A 12,500-nucleotide genomic window follows, 5' to 3' on the forward strand; every position below is an offset into this window, starting at 1 on the left:
TGGAAAAAGAAAGGTAAAATTATTAGTTTGTGGTGGTCTTGTGATAAAGTGAAGTGAGGGGGCGGGACTGTCACCCACCATGGTACGTCCTCCCTTCCTCTTCTCAAATGGTGTAGCAAGGCCCCCATAGACAATGTTAAGTGTGTTTGCTTGAGGAAGTGGCACCAATAGGTACATTTCTCCCCGTTAATAGTACATTGCGGCCTCAAAGACGAATAAGTGTTATTTTCTTATGAACTACAAAGTGTTAAAGTCGCGCAATTGGAAAGCCGCACGTATCGCCGCAACTCAATTGTCAGGCTGTGTAACGAATTATATTATGTAATTTCCTTTTGTACATTGAGTTTTTTTGGTGAGTGTGTATCTTCTCTCCGGTGAGCTGGACTGTAAATGAAAGAATGTAATTGTGGGGAGAAAGTTCATTTGATATTATTCTATCAGTTTATAATAAAGCATGTAGATTTGTTCAGTGTTAAGTTTTCAAAATTTATAACCAGTACCTTCAGTAGCAGCTACCGCTATCATTTTTTGTCAAAATTAAATTAAGAAGTTTTTCATAATTATTATTTTTTCATAACCTCCACCCTCCGCGCATTACACTAAAACACTAGGGATTTCATATATAGTCTTTCATAGCTGCTTAGGCCATTCATGTGCTTATGTCATCTCTAGTTCTTTATTTTAATCTACTTCTCTTTCTTCTAACCTCAGGCTTCGTCAGTGTTCACCTCGGGGATTGTGTATTGGAGAAAAGGCTCTCGTAAGACCGGGTTACGAAACCTCATGGGGTGCCGAGAGAGTACTCAACTTCTGAGGTACGTACAAAGTCCTAAGTGTTTAGTGAATAGCTCTTAACATAGATATGGGGTACTGAAGGACTTACTAAATACGTAACTGTTTAGTGAATCCCGCCCCAAGTTAATTTTATGATGTGAAAAAAAAAACATGATTGAGGTACATGTTGTGAAATGCGTATTGTTTTCCTCTACCTCTTCTTTGAGAGCAGATTAATATGTTTATTTTTACAAGAGAGTGAAGATAGATGAGTTGACACAAGGCTGATGATTATGGGCGATTGCATTGCTACGTTGGCTGCTACTTACTACTTCTAGAGTAATTTCTACTGACACCTTCTAATGTCCGCAGGATGACTTCCATTCATTCTTTCTTATAGTTGTAAATGTTTCTGAATGCATATATTAATACTGAGAAGAACTGGAGAAGATTCTGCTGGCTTATAACACAAATTGATGGAAAAATATGATTAATGGCTGATTTCTCTTACGGGTCAAATTGAATGTTGTCTCTAAATATAGCTCTAAATTCATTTTGCTAATATGCACCTTCTCAGAAGAATGGATGTGTACCTCTGTCTCTACACAATTAAAGATAACCTACAGTTCGCGATAAAGCGTCGGCCTCCCAGGATATGGAAGGTACAACTGGCTGGGGATAGCGCTGGCCGTGGGGTCACCCTGGTGCTGCGGGCGTGGACGAGGCCGTATCTATGGCTCCCTGGTTCCGGCATCGGGAACAGGCCTTCTATTGTTGTAACTTGAAAATCAAGAAGAAATGAAACACGTAAGAAAGAAGGTAACAAAAATGAAAAAATAAAGAAAGAAATAAGAAGTACAAGAAGGAAGAAGATGAAATGGATAAAAGCAGATACCAAGATTATAAGACACTATCAGTAATCTGATAGATTAAAGAGAACATGTAACCAACACAAGAACAAAAGGTAGTGAGTCATTACAAGACAAACACAGGCAGACACTAACAGTAGATTACAAGAAAAATACAAGGCTCATCAGACGCAAATGATATGGACGAGGTGTATAGTGGCAATCCATAGGGAATAGAGCCCTAATTCTAGACTGTAAGATGAGATTACTGAAGCTAATGGAATGTGATTAAGATATTGGAAAATAAACCTTATAGTTTGTTGGGGCAAAGTCACTCACCATGTGTATATTATGAGTGTAAGAGACAAAAATGAGAGAAGCCGAGGAGAAAGTAAGAGACAGATAGCTAGACAGTGCTGTCAGACCAGGGAGGGTCAAAATAGGCATGCCACCTATCACAGTACTACCTGTAAGTGGGGACCAGACAGTTGTAATGCAGTCAAAGTAAAATGCTGGTGTTATATTTTGATAAAGGGAAATTTGTTATGTGTAGGATGGTGTTTTTATTATAAGGTTAATTGCAGAGTATGTGTAGGATGTATCTTATTACTGAGTTTGAATTACATGATTTGAGTTAAATAATGTGAATTGTGTGAAGTAATCTGAGATATATGAAGAAACTTAAGTGAAGCGAGAGTGGTTTTATATCACCGAGTGTTAATTGTGGAATGCAATGTGAGTTCAAGGTAAAATGTGACATAAAGTGAGATATTTGATGGTGGACTTTGCACGAAGAGGGAGTGATCAAATTTGTGTTTTTTTTTTTTTTTTTTTTGTTGTCGGAGGATTGTAAGGTGCAAATGTATGTAAATAACATAATAAAGAAAAATTTGTAAAAAACCTAACTGCATTCCCTTGAAGCTACAAAAGCAGTCTTGAAGATTGGGAAAGCAAAAAGGTCATGCAACTTACAAGCATCAGATTAATCATATTATTTTTATCTTCACTTTAGAAAAGGCAAGACGTGTAGCTACGGATTAATTTCACCAAAGAAACTTCCTTTATAAATTATGAACAATTACACTTACATATAGAAATAAAGCAGAAGCACCATGTTGTGGTCAATGTTATGTTACCACGAAGAGGGCACAAGAGTAGCAGTGTCGTTAGTTCAGGAACTCTCTCACACTGTCTTCTCAGGGGAGTTAACGGAAACATAGCTTGGGTTTTCCTTATATTAACAATACAGTTATTTACACTACACCAGGATAGTCTTGTACACACACACACAGTCCACAGCTCCCTGGCAAACGCCCTGGGGAGCACAACGGCCAGCTCGTGTGTTCATCAGACTCCAACTAACGTAGCTCCGTCTTGTCAATCTCTCGTCAGCAAAAACTCACTGACACCGGTGACCGACTCATATATTAAAGAACAGTTACATGCATTGGTTACAATAGTTAAAGTATTACTTAATTATAAATGAAAGAAACAGAATATATTATAGTACTAAATATATGTCTATGCTGTTATAATTACATATATATAATCCAGCAACCAGAGGTTCCCACACTGAACCTGTGGGAACGTGTACTGACTTAGCATAAGGAGTGCTTGCACATGAAAATGAAAGGATGTGCTCTTCGCTAAGATCAGCCTCGCTTCTCACGGCTGTGTGTACAAACAAGGAAAAAAATAATCATATACAATTCATACCCTAACACCCATGTATAAGAAAAAAGTTCATGTGAAAAATTTGAAGGCTGCAACATTAATTATGACAATACCTGGCAAGTCATCATCATTTACCATTACAACAAATGCTACAACTTTAACTAGCAAATCACATTTTGTACGAATTTAAGTTTTCGCTATCTAGTCTTTCTTCCTCTTGGCGTTGTGACTAAGGAAGCCCGCGGAAACTGCCTTCAGAGATCGGCGTATGAGAAGCAGTAGGAGCAGCAATGCCAGCAACAGTAGACCCACCACGTCCAGCATCAGGAACTCCACCCAGGAAAGTTGGGCGGCAGGACACCTCAGCTGGGGCGCCTCGGTGGCGGATCACGTACTCCGTCCAAAACACTGCACGCTCCTTTGGCGTCATCGGCTGATCCTTTAAGGACGCCGACACCTTCACCACGTTTTTCTTGTATCTGAACAATAACAGCACTAATTAGACACTCCAGACCACTTCGCTGACTGGCCTTTTGATTGCATCATGCATACCTGACAGAGGTAATAATAAGCCACAGAGTGAATGTACAGTCATTAGCAGTGAACTCCTTGACACTCCTTGGCTATAAAATTACTCAGTAGCGACATCTATCATCTCCTCTGCAGGTGAAGGTGTTTGTCTCTTCCTGTGATTGGTTCAACCTCCACATAAACTTACTCTCCACCCACACGACCATTCCCACCTTGTCCAAGCCCGATCCTATACGTCATCAGTTTTATTTTTTTTTATGTGATGACCTATAGCGCCTGTAGGTATACTTGAAGAGTATAGGAAGCGTTGTTCAGCTTCCACCCATTAGAGGCGCAGGGAAATTTATTCATAGTGGTACCCATATTAGGGCCCATATCACCAACCAAGCGCATCTTTAGTGTAAGGCAGTTACACCTCCACCTAGAATCTGTAACTTTAAGCAACTCGATAAATTATAAAGTTTCAAGGCAGCACGTGGTGGGATCGAACATATGTATGGACGTCTGCCCGATCCCACTCTCACCACCTTATCCACTACGCTACCGCCTACCGGTCATTCTTTCATAACCGTCTACCGCCCTTTTTCCTCCTCCTCCTCCTCCTCCTCCTCCCCAGAAAGGGGATAGATAGATAGATAGATAGATAGATAGAGAGAGAGAGAGAGAGAGAGAGAGAGAGAGAGAGAGAAACTATTATAAGAATAGTATTAATAAACACATTAACATGAGGTTACTTCCATGCTAGCAGATGAAGCAGGCGGGTGTTTGATGGCGTTTGTAGGGATGTAGGAGCAATTATGAAAAATAGATACTGAACAAAAAAAAATATATGTGAGAAGATTTGTCAGTGGACTGTTGAAGGAAACTCACTTTGTATTGCTGATGATGTCTGTGATGGCGTCGACGATCTTGTCAGCAGTAAGTTCCTCCCAGGCCAACACACGACCAATATTCAAGTTTTTCACGACCATACCGTTCCTCGGCTGGTCACCGAAGATAGGCAGGACGAGGAGAGGTTTTTCATGAAAGATAGACTCCTGAAGACTGAGAAGGCCGCCGTGGGAGATGAACACCCTCACGTTGTGGTGAGCTGCAGTACAAAGCAAGCTCCATAATATTCACACAATCACACAATCAAGAAGAGAACTCATTTAACTTCATCATATGAAAATACTACGAGTTACTGTTAGTTCAGATCTTCATCAGAGAAAGCAATGTAGTAAAGATATCACAAAAGAAGCTGATCGTCTATTTATATTAGTTTTTTTTTATTTATAAGGTATCTTTGGCAATAGGCAGACTTTATCTTTGCAACGCCGTGCTATTCTTGTTGATACATAAGAAAATTACAAAAAAAATGCATGGGATTCGTTATGCCATTTCAGAAGGATATTGCAGTATGAATGACGTAGGTGTTGCATAGAGTTACGATTTCAAGTGGTGTAAAAGATGCAGTTGGATGTTACGGACAAGATCTTTACAGTTAATAAACAAAATAGGATAAGAGATAATTATGTTGGGAAAGAAGTAACGAGTAAACCTAGAATACAATTAAATATAAGGTCATAGCAGATAATTATTATTTAATACAGGTAGATTAGTGGGTTATGTTTGGTAATTGGGTTGTTGTGGAAATCTTTAAAAACGTTTATGCATTTCATATATGGCCATTTTATAAAGACACTGCAACGTAGAGGTATGCATGCTTCTTGCAGACTCATGAATGGTTTTATTTTCCGAAAGAGCTCGTCAAGTGACTGGTATAGTACAGTACGAAACTCCAATGAACACGTTGTGTTTTAACATAATGATGTGGTAGCTAACTTACCAAGGATGTCTTGCTGAGGCAGCCAGTTGCTGATCCTGACGTTGTCAGGCAAGCCTTGCACCTCTCCCTCGTACTTCCACAGGACTCGCTGTGGTAGTCTGCGGAAGGCCTCTAAAAGAATTGAAGATGTTCCTGCAGTGCAGTTTCACCACGAAGGACTGACCCTAGACTGAAGTAAATGACACCTCTAGAGCCAGCCTCTGTGAGCCACGACTCCAGATCCTGAGGTAAGAGGTAAATGCCAATTGTTATTGACTGTAAAGATGGTGTGATAGTTATGTATTTGAACTTAGTTCTTAATGCTTCAATATGCTGTGTCCCTGACGATTAGAAATATAATGCCAAACTTGTATTGTTTTCTACCTGCGGCAGCGGTTTGGCAGGGCGGCAGTGCATGGCTCCCACCTCCACTTGTGAGGGCAGGAGTGGCACCGGCGTGGTAATGCTGAAGTGAGTGTTCATCAGTGTCAGACTCTGGTTCCTTTCAATGTCCAGCAGCGGCGGCAAGTCAGGGAACTGAGCTGAGATCTGTGCAAGTAACAGGATGAGAAACTGTATATCACTAAGAGAGAGAGAGAGAGAGAGAGAGAGAGAGAGAGAGAGAGAGAGAGAGAGAGAGAGACGCTGTTAAATTTCTTCAACTTAATCCTTTTGAAAGGTGGGTGATGTGTACACACACACACACACACACACACACACACACACACACACACACACACACACACACACACACACACACACACACACACACACACACACACACCCATCGCTTTACCTCTTTTTGAATCAGCGGTACAACTGCCCAGTTCCTCCACATGATTGCCAAACTGATGTGCATGAAGGCATTCTGGACACGCTGCCACAGAGACAATGGAAAGGGGAAGCTGCCGAGAAAGTGAGGAGCGTAGGAAGGGTTAAGGACGTTGCCCAAGACGGCACTCAGGCGGTGATCCATCCCGGGCGTGGAGACAGTGATGAAAGGGACTTCGTGCAGGAATGGGTAACCAATCTTAGGAAAAAACGATGTGATGTAGTGAGTCTGGGTCATGGTAACGGGAGAAATTGAATTTACCAAATGAAATAGATTTAGACTGATTGTGTCTGGTCTCAACTTGCCTCATTGAAGATGTGATCTATTAATATGAGATCGAATTCTTTCCTTTCTTCATACAGCATCTTCACCGATGGTATCTGGTACAAGTCCCGCGCTATCTTAGGTAGTCTTGCCCCCCAAGCAAACAAACCCCCAAAATATTTGGCTTCTTTAAATAAATTCACGTCTGGTACGGGTCCCTCTAAATGTATCTCTGTCACGTTTGGATGTTTGAAGATTGGTGGTAAAGAGGTGAGCATCAGTATCTGTGAATGAAAATGTCTTTGTAGCAAAATATGAAAATTGATGACATAAATGTCAGAGTTTACACAATTGCGTTGTCTAACCTTGTGTCCGCGGTCACCCAGAGCCTCAACCAGAGGCACGAACACGTTTCTGTGACTCGTAGTCGCCGCAGGAATAAGAACGAGAATTTTGTAGGATCTGTCAGGGGGCGACAGGCTCCCAGCTGCACTCCCCGCCAGGCACAAAGCCAGTACCCACAATGTCACCATCTTCATCTGTTGATTGAAAAAAGATATGTATATATACTTTGTATCTTTTATATAAGAGCAGAAAGCTGTCCAGTGACGAAAAAGAGTGAAATAAAGAAAAAGGCCCACTCAGTTGCCAGTTCCTTTGCAGGTCCGATGATTAGCCAAAATAAAGGAATAGATGTCTTGAAACTTCCCTCTTGAATGAAGTCAAGTTATAAACAATCGGAAATACCGAAGCAGGTAGGGAGTTCCGGAGTTTGCCACAGAAAAGTATGAATGATTGAGAGTACTGGTTAACGCTTGTATTAGGACTGTACAGAGTAGGAGTGAAAGGAAGAAAAGTCTTGGTCAGCTAGGCAGCAGTAGGAAAAAAGTGCTCGAATACTTTTGCTGCATCTTGATCTTAATCTTGATTGACACTTGCATTGTGAAAGAGATGCTAAAATCCTAACGAAAATAACTGTATCTACAGTATATATTACAATGTTACTGACTACAATGGGTCATACAATACTTCCAGGTAACTATCCCCTCTTCAGTGAAACTCATCTGTCCCCATCTTCTACACTGAATATCCATGTTGTGTCCTTCACTCATAATCTAAACTGGAAACTTCACATCTCATTTCTTGCAAACCAACTTCTATGAAGTTAGGCGTTCTGAGGCGTCTCTACTAGTTTTTCTCACCCCTCCAACTGCTTACTCTGTACAAGGGTCTTATCCGTCCTTGTATTGAGTATTCTTCGCATGTTTGGGGGCTCCACTCACACAGTTTTGTTAGATAGGGTGGAATCAAAAGCTTTTCATCTCATCAACTCCTCTCCTATGACTGTCTTCAGCATCTTTCTCACTGCCGCAATGTTGTATCCCTTGCTATCTTTTATCACTATTTTCTTGCTAACTGCTTTACTAATCTTGCTAACTGCATGCCTCCCCTCCTCCTTGCTGTACAAGGCCTTCTTCTTCCTCTCATGCCTATTCTGTCCAACTCTCTAATACAAGAGTTAACCTGTACTCTCAATCATTCACATCTTTCTTTGGTAAACTCTGGAACTCCCTACCTGCATTTGTATTTCTATCTTTCTACGACTTCACTTCTTTTAAAAGGGCCGGTTTAAGACGTATGTCCCTCACTTCTGGATATCTCTTATGAACTTTAAGGGAACTGGCAACCCAGTGGGCCTTTTTATCCATTTTTTTTTTTTTTTTTGCCCTTGGCCGGTTTCCTCTCCTGCATAAAAGAAAGTACAGTCAGAATTTTTACCTTTTTCATTTTCAAATCAATATACTTAAGATTTGTTATATGCCGTATTCAAGATTGTGACAGCAGTAGTACTAGATAATTACAAAAATATTTTTGATTTGAACAACTTCACCCAAATTATCCAGGGTATTCAAAAGTTGATACAGAATGCCAATGATATAATAACAAATGTTTTATGCACCTGTATACACCTGAGATTTAATATAACAATATCTTAGCTCATGTCACTAAGAGACATGTAGCAGCGGTAACATCAGGTAGATTAGTTCTGAAAACTCCCCATTGGTTTAATCTCCTGCTTATCCCTTTTTTTTTTACTTATCCTAAATGGGAAGATTATTAAACGCCTGTCACTTCATTATCTTCTACCTGACCGCGAGTATGGCCTTGACGCCACTCTTCTGGTGATCTTTTGGCTTTCCTTAATAAAAGTCTCGTCATCCTCTTTTAGATATTTGGTAAAGTTTTTGCTCTTGCCTTACACGTATCAAAATTATTTTATAGAGTGTATCACAAAGTTTTGATCTTCAAGCTACCCTCCTATGGCTTTTATCTTTCTCTCGGTAACTTCTCAAGCTCCTTCTCCAACCGTTTTATTGCCTCTGTGATATACGGTCACTGTTCTACAATGGTGTTTCTCAGGGTACGTAATTTCATCTTTTTCTCTTGAGCTAAATCCTTCATATCTTTTAAAGTAGCTTCTCGTGCAATAAATGATAGAGATGGACCACACAGGATACTTGAGCCTTCTATCGCCTGGATCTTTTGCACTCTATATTTCTGTTAGGAATCATGAAAAGTCTTTTCTCCAACTAGCCAAAATCTCATTCATTAATAGAATGTGTCAAAATCTTTTGAGATCCAACTCCCATCGAGGCTTCTAACACATGGCCAAAAACATCAATAATTTTGCTTCTCCATCTTTGTTAAACACACTATCTTAAATCATTTAGTTCTTGTTCCTCCCTTTTCTTCTCCCCTGTGACTAGTTCATGCTACCTATCAAAATACTTTACAATGATATTAAACATGCTGTCGCTAGACAAACCTATGACGGGGTCTCTCTTACTGTTCTCAGAAACTGCCTCCGTGCTTGCACCTTGCTTAGTCCAACTCTTTTATTTTTGTCTATCAACATTTACTTTTCCTTCTTGCTTGCTTGCCTATATTCAGCTTGTTCCTGAAAAGGGTTATATACCGTTTTAATTCCTCAAAATACAGCCACATTGCTTTAATTTCCTGCGTAATTTAACAGGAATATTTCAAAACATCTGTTACTTTGCATTATTTTATCTAATCGCCAGTATGGCTTCCGCCAAGGCCGTTCCACTTGTCATTCCTTACTGAATCATTGTTATCCTTTCTTTTTTTAGAGATTTTGGTGAAACTTTGCGGTTACCTTAGACATATGAGAAGCTTTTGATAGACTCTGTACAAAAGCTCTAATATCCAAACTGTCCTCCTATGATTTTTATCGTTCTCTCTCATCCCAAGTTTATTTCTGGCTATTCTATTGTTGCTACAGTAGATGGTCACTGTTCTCCAAAATCTGTTAACAGTGGTGTTTGTCATGATTTTGTCCTGGCGCCGACTCTCTACTACTCATCAATGATCTTCTAAACCAAACTTCTTGTCTTATCTACTCCTGCACTTTTCAACGTCTTATCATAGATGAGCAACCCTTCAGGAGGTAAACAGATCATGCAAGGACGCCAATAACATCTAATTCTGATCTCTCTCTAACATTTCTGATTGGGGCTGAGAAAACTTAGTATTGTTCAATGCCTCAAAAGCTCAATTCCTTCATCTATCAACTCAACACAATATTCAGACAATATTCTGCAATGACACTCAACTCATCCTATTCTACACTAAATATCCTTTACTTATAATCTTAACTGAAAATTTCACATTTAATCTCTAACTAAAAAAGCTTCTATGAATTGGGACGTTCCGAATCATCTCCGCCAGTTTTTCTCACTCTCTCAACTATTAATTCTCTACAAGTGCCTTATCCGTAATAGTATGTCGCATTACCCACATATATTTGGAATTTCACTCATACTGTTCCTTAAGACAAGATAAAATCAAAAGTTTTTCGTTTTATCAGCTCCTCTCCGACTGACCGTCTTCTGCCTTTATCCCATGGCAGCAGTGTTGTATAGCTTAGTATCTTCTACCGCTATTTTCTTACCAGTTGCTCTCTTGATCTTGCTAACTGAAGTGCATACCTCCCCTCCTCCCGTGGGCGCCCTGCACAAGACTCTTTCTTCTATCACCCTTATTCTGTCCATCTTTTTTTTCATGAAAGAGTTATTCTCGATCGTAGTAATAATATCCGAAGACACTCTTGTTATATATATATATATATATATATATATATATATATATATATATATATATATATATATATATATATATATATATATATATATATATATATATATATATATATATATATATATATATATATATATATATATATATATATATATATATATATATATATATATATATATATATATATATATATATATATATATATATATATATATATATGTATGTATGTATGTATGTATGTATGTATATATGTATGTATATGTATATGTATATATATATATATATATATATATATATATATATATATATATATATATATATATATATATATATATATATATATATATATATATATATGACACAAATCATTGAAAATTCTTTGATTACTTTACAATGAATATTGTCATGTCATGTTATTTTCGTTAATTGAAAAAAAATTTACAGTTGTGGTGGCTCGGGTGGTCGAGCTGGCATGTTTTGGCCTCCTTCATAAGGTTACCATGTAGCGTGGGAAATGCACACACACGTCTCATGATAATGTTAGGCATGACTCAGAACAAACTCACTTGTTCATCTAAGAAATTTTTCAGCTGTTATCGCTATGTGGTCCTGATGGATTGGAGCTATCTAAACTGGGGACACTTAAACTGTGCAGCTTGTGTAGAGTGAAAGATGAACACTTCCCTCACTTCATGCAAATGGGCTCCGCTGATGTTAGCCTGATGGGAAGGTACTATTGCTGAAGAACCTGACTTGATACACGCGTTTCTTGTGTTTGAGATGATTGTATTCACTATCTGATATCTGAAAGATTTGCGCTGTGTGTGTGTGTGTGTGTGTGTAATAATAATAATAATAATAATAATAATATACGGTTTATTTATTTTTTTTTTTTTTTTTTTTACATTACAAGGGCACTGGCCAAGGGCAAACAAAGTGTTGGAAAAAAAAAAATCCCGCTGGTTGCCAGGCCCTGTTAAGAAGAAAGTAGAAAGAGAAAAAACAAAAAAAATCTAAAAGGAGGGTCCAGTTAACGTAAGAGGTGTCTTGACACTCCTCTTTTGAAAGAGTTTAAGTCATAGGCAGGTGGAAATACAGACACAGGTAGAGAGTTCCAGAGTTTACCAGTGTAGGGAATGAAGGAGTGAAGATACTGGTTAACTCTTGCATTAGGAAGATGGACAGAATAGGGATGAGAAGAAGTAGAGAGTCTTGTGCAGCGAGGCCGCAGGAGGGGGGAAGGCATGCAGTTAGCAAGTTCAGAAGAGCAGACAGCATGAAAACAGCGGTAGAAGACAGATAAAGATGCAACATTGCGGCGGTGACTTAAAGAATCAAGACAGTCAGTTAGAGGAGAAGAGTTGATAAGACGAAAAGCTTTAGATTCCACCTTGTTTACTTTGGCAATGTAAAAAATTACACTGAAAATGTACAGGGGGACACTAAGACAATGAACTGAAATGCTTAACCTAACTATGGATATATCTTAACCTAGAATTCACTTATTAATTTACTTATTTATTTAAGGCTCGCACAATAGTGGGCACCGCGCTAAGTCGATACCGATCAGTGCGCGGTGCTCTTAAGGGCGCCACGCGATTCTGGTGTCGGGTGGCGCGAGCAGGGGGAGGTGTGTGTGTGTGTGTGTGTG

At 39.1% G+C, this 12,500-nt stretch overlaps 1 protein-coding gene and 1 pseudogene across 1 annotated transcript in view; one reads left to right on the plus strand and one right to left on the minus strand.

Moving 5' to 3' along the window:
- Positions 1-711: 711 nt before the first annotated feature.
- LOC123508572 (ceramide-1-phosphate transfer protein-like) overlaps positions 712-12,500 on the plus strand; it is a 48,555-nt gene continuing 36,766 nt past the window's right edge. The window contains exon 1 of the mRNA XM_045262337.1: positions 712-815. The gene's annotated coding sequence lies outside the window, so the exon portion shown is untranslated. The remainder of the gene's footprint in view (positions 816-12,500) is intronic.
- LOC123508567 overlaps positions 2,605-12,500 on the minus strand; it is a 35,936-nt pseudogene continuing 26,040 nt past the window's right edge.

This window comes from Portunus trituberculatus, chromosome 25 (genome assembly GCF_017591435.1).
Source record: "Portunus trituberculatus isolate SZX2019 chromosome 25, ASM1759143v1, whole genome shotgun sequence".
Classification (NCBI taxonomy): Eukaryota; Metazoa; Arthropoda; class Malacostraca; order Decapoda; family Portunidae; genus Portunus; species Portunus trituberculatus.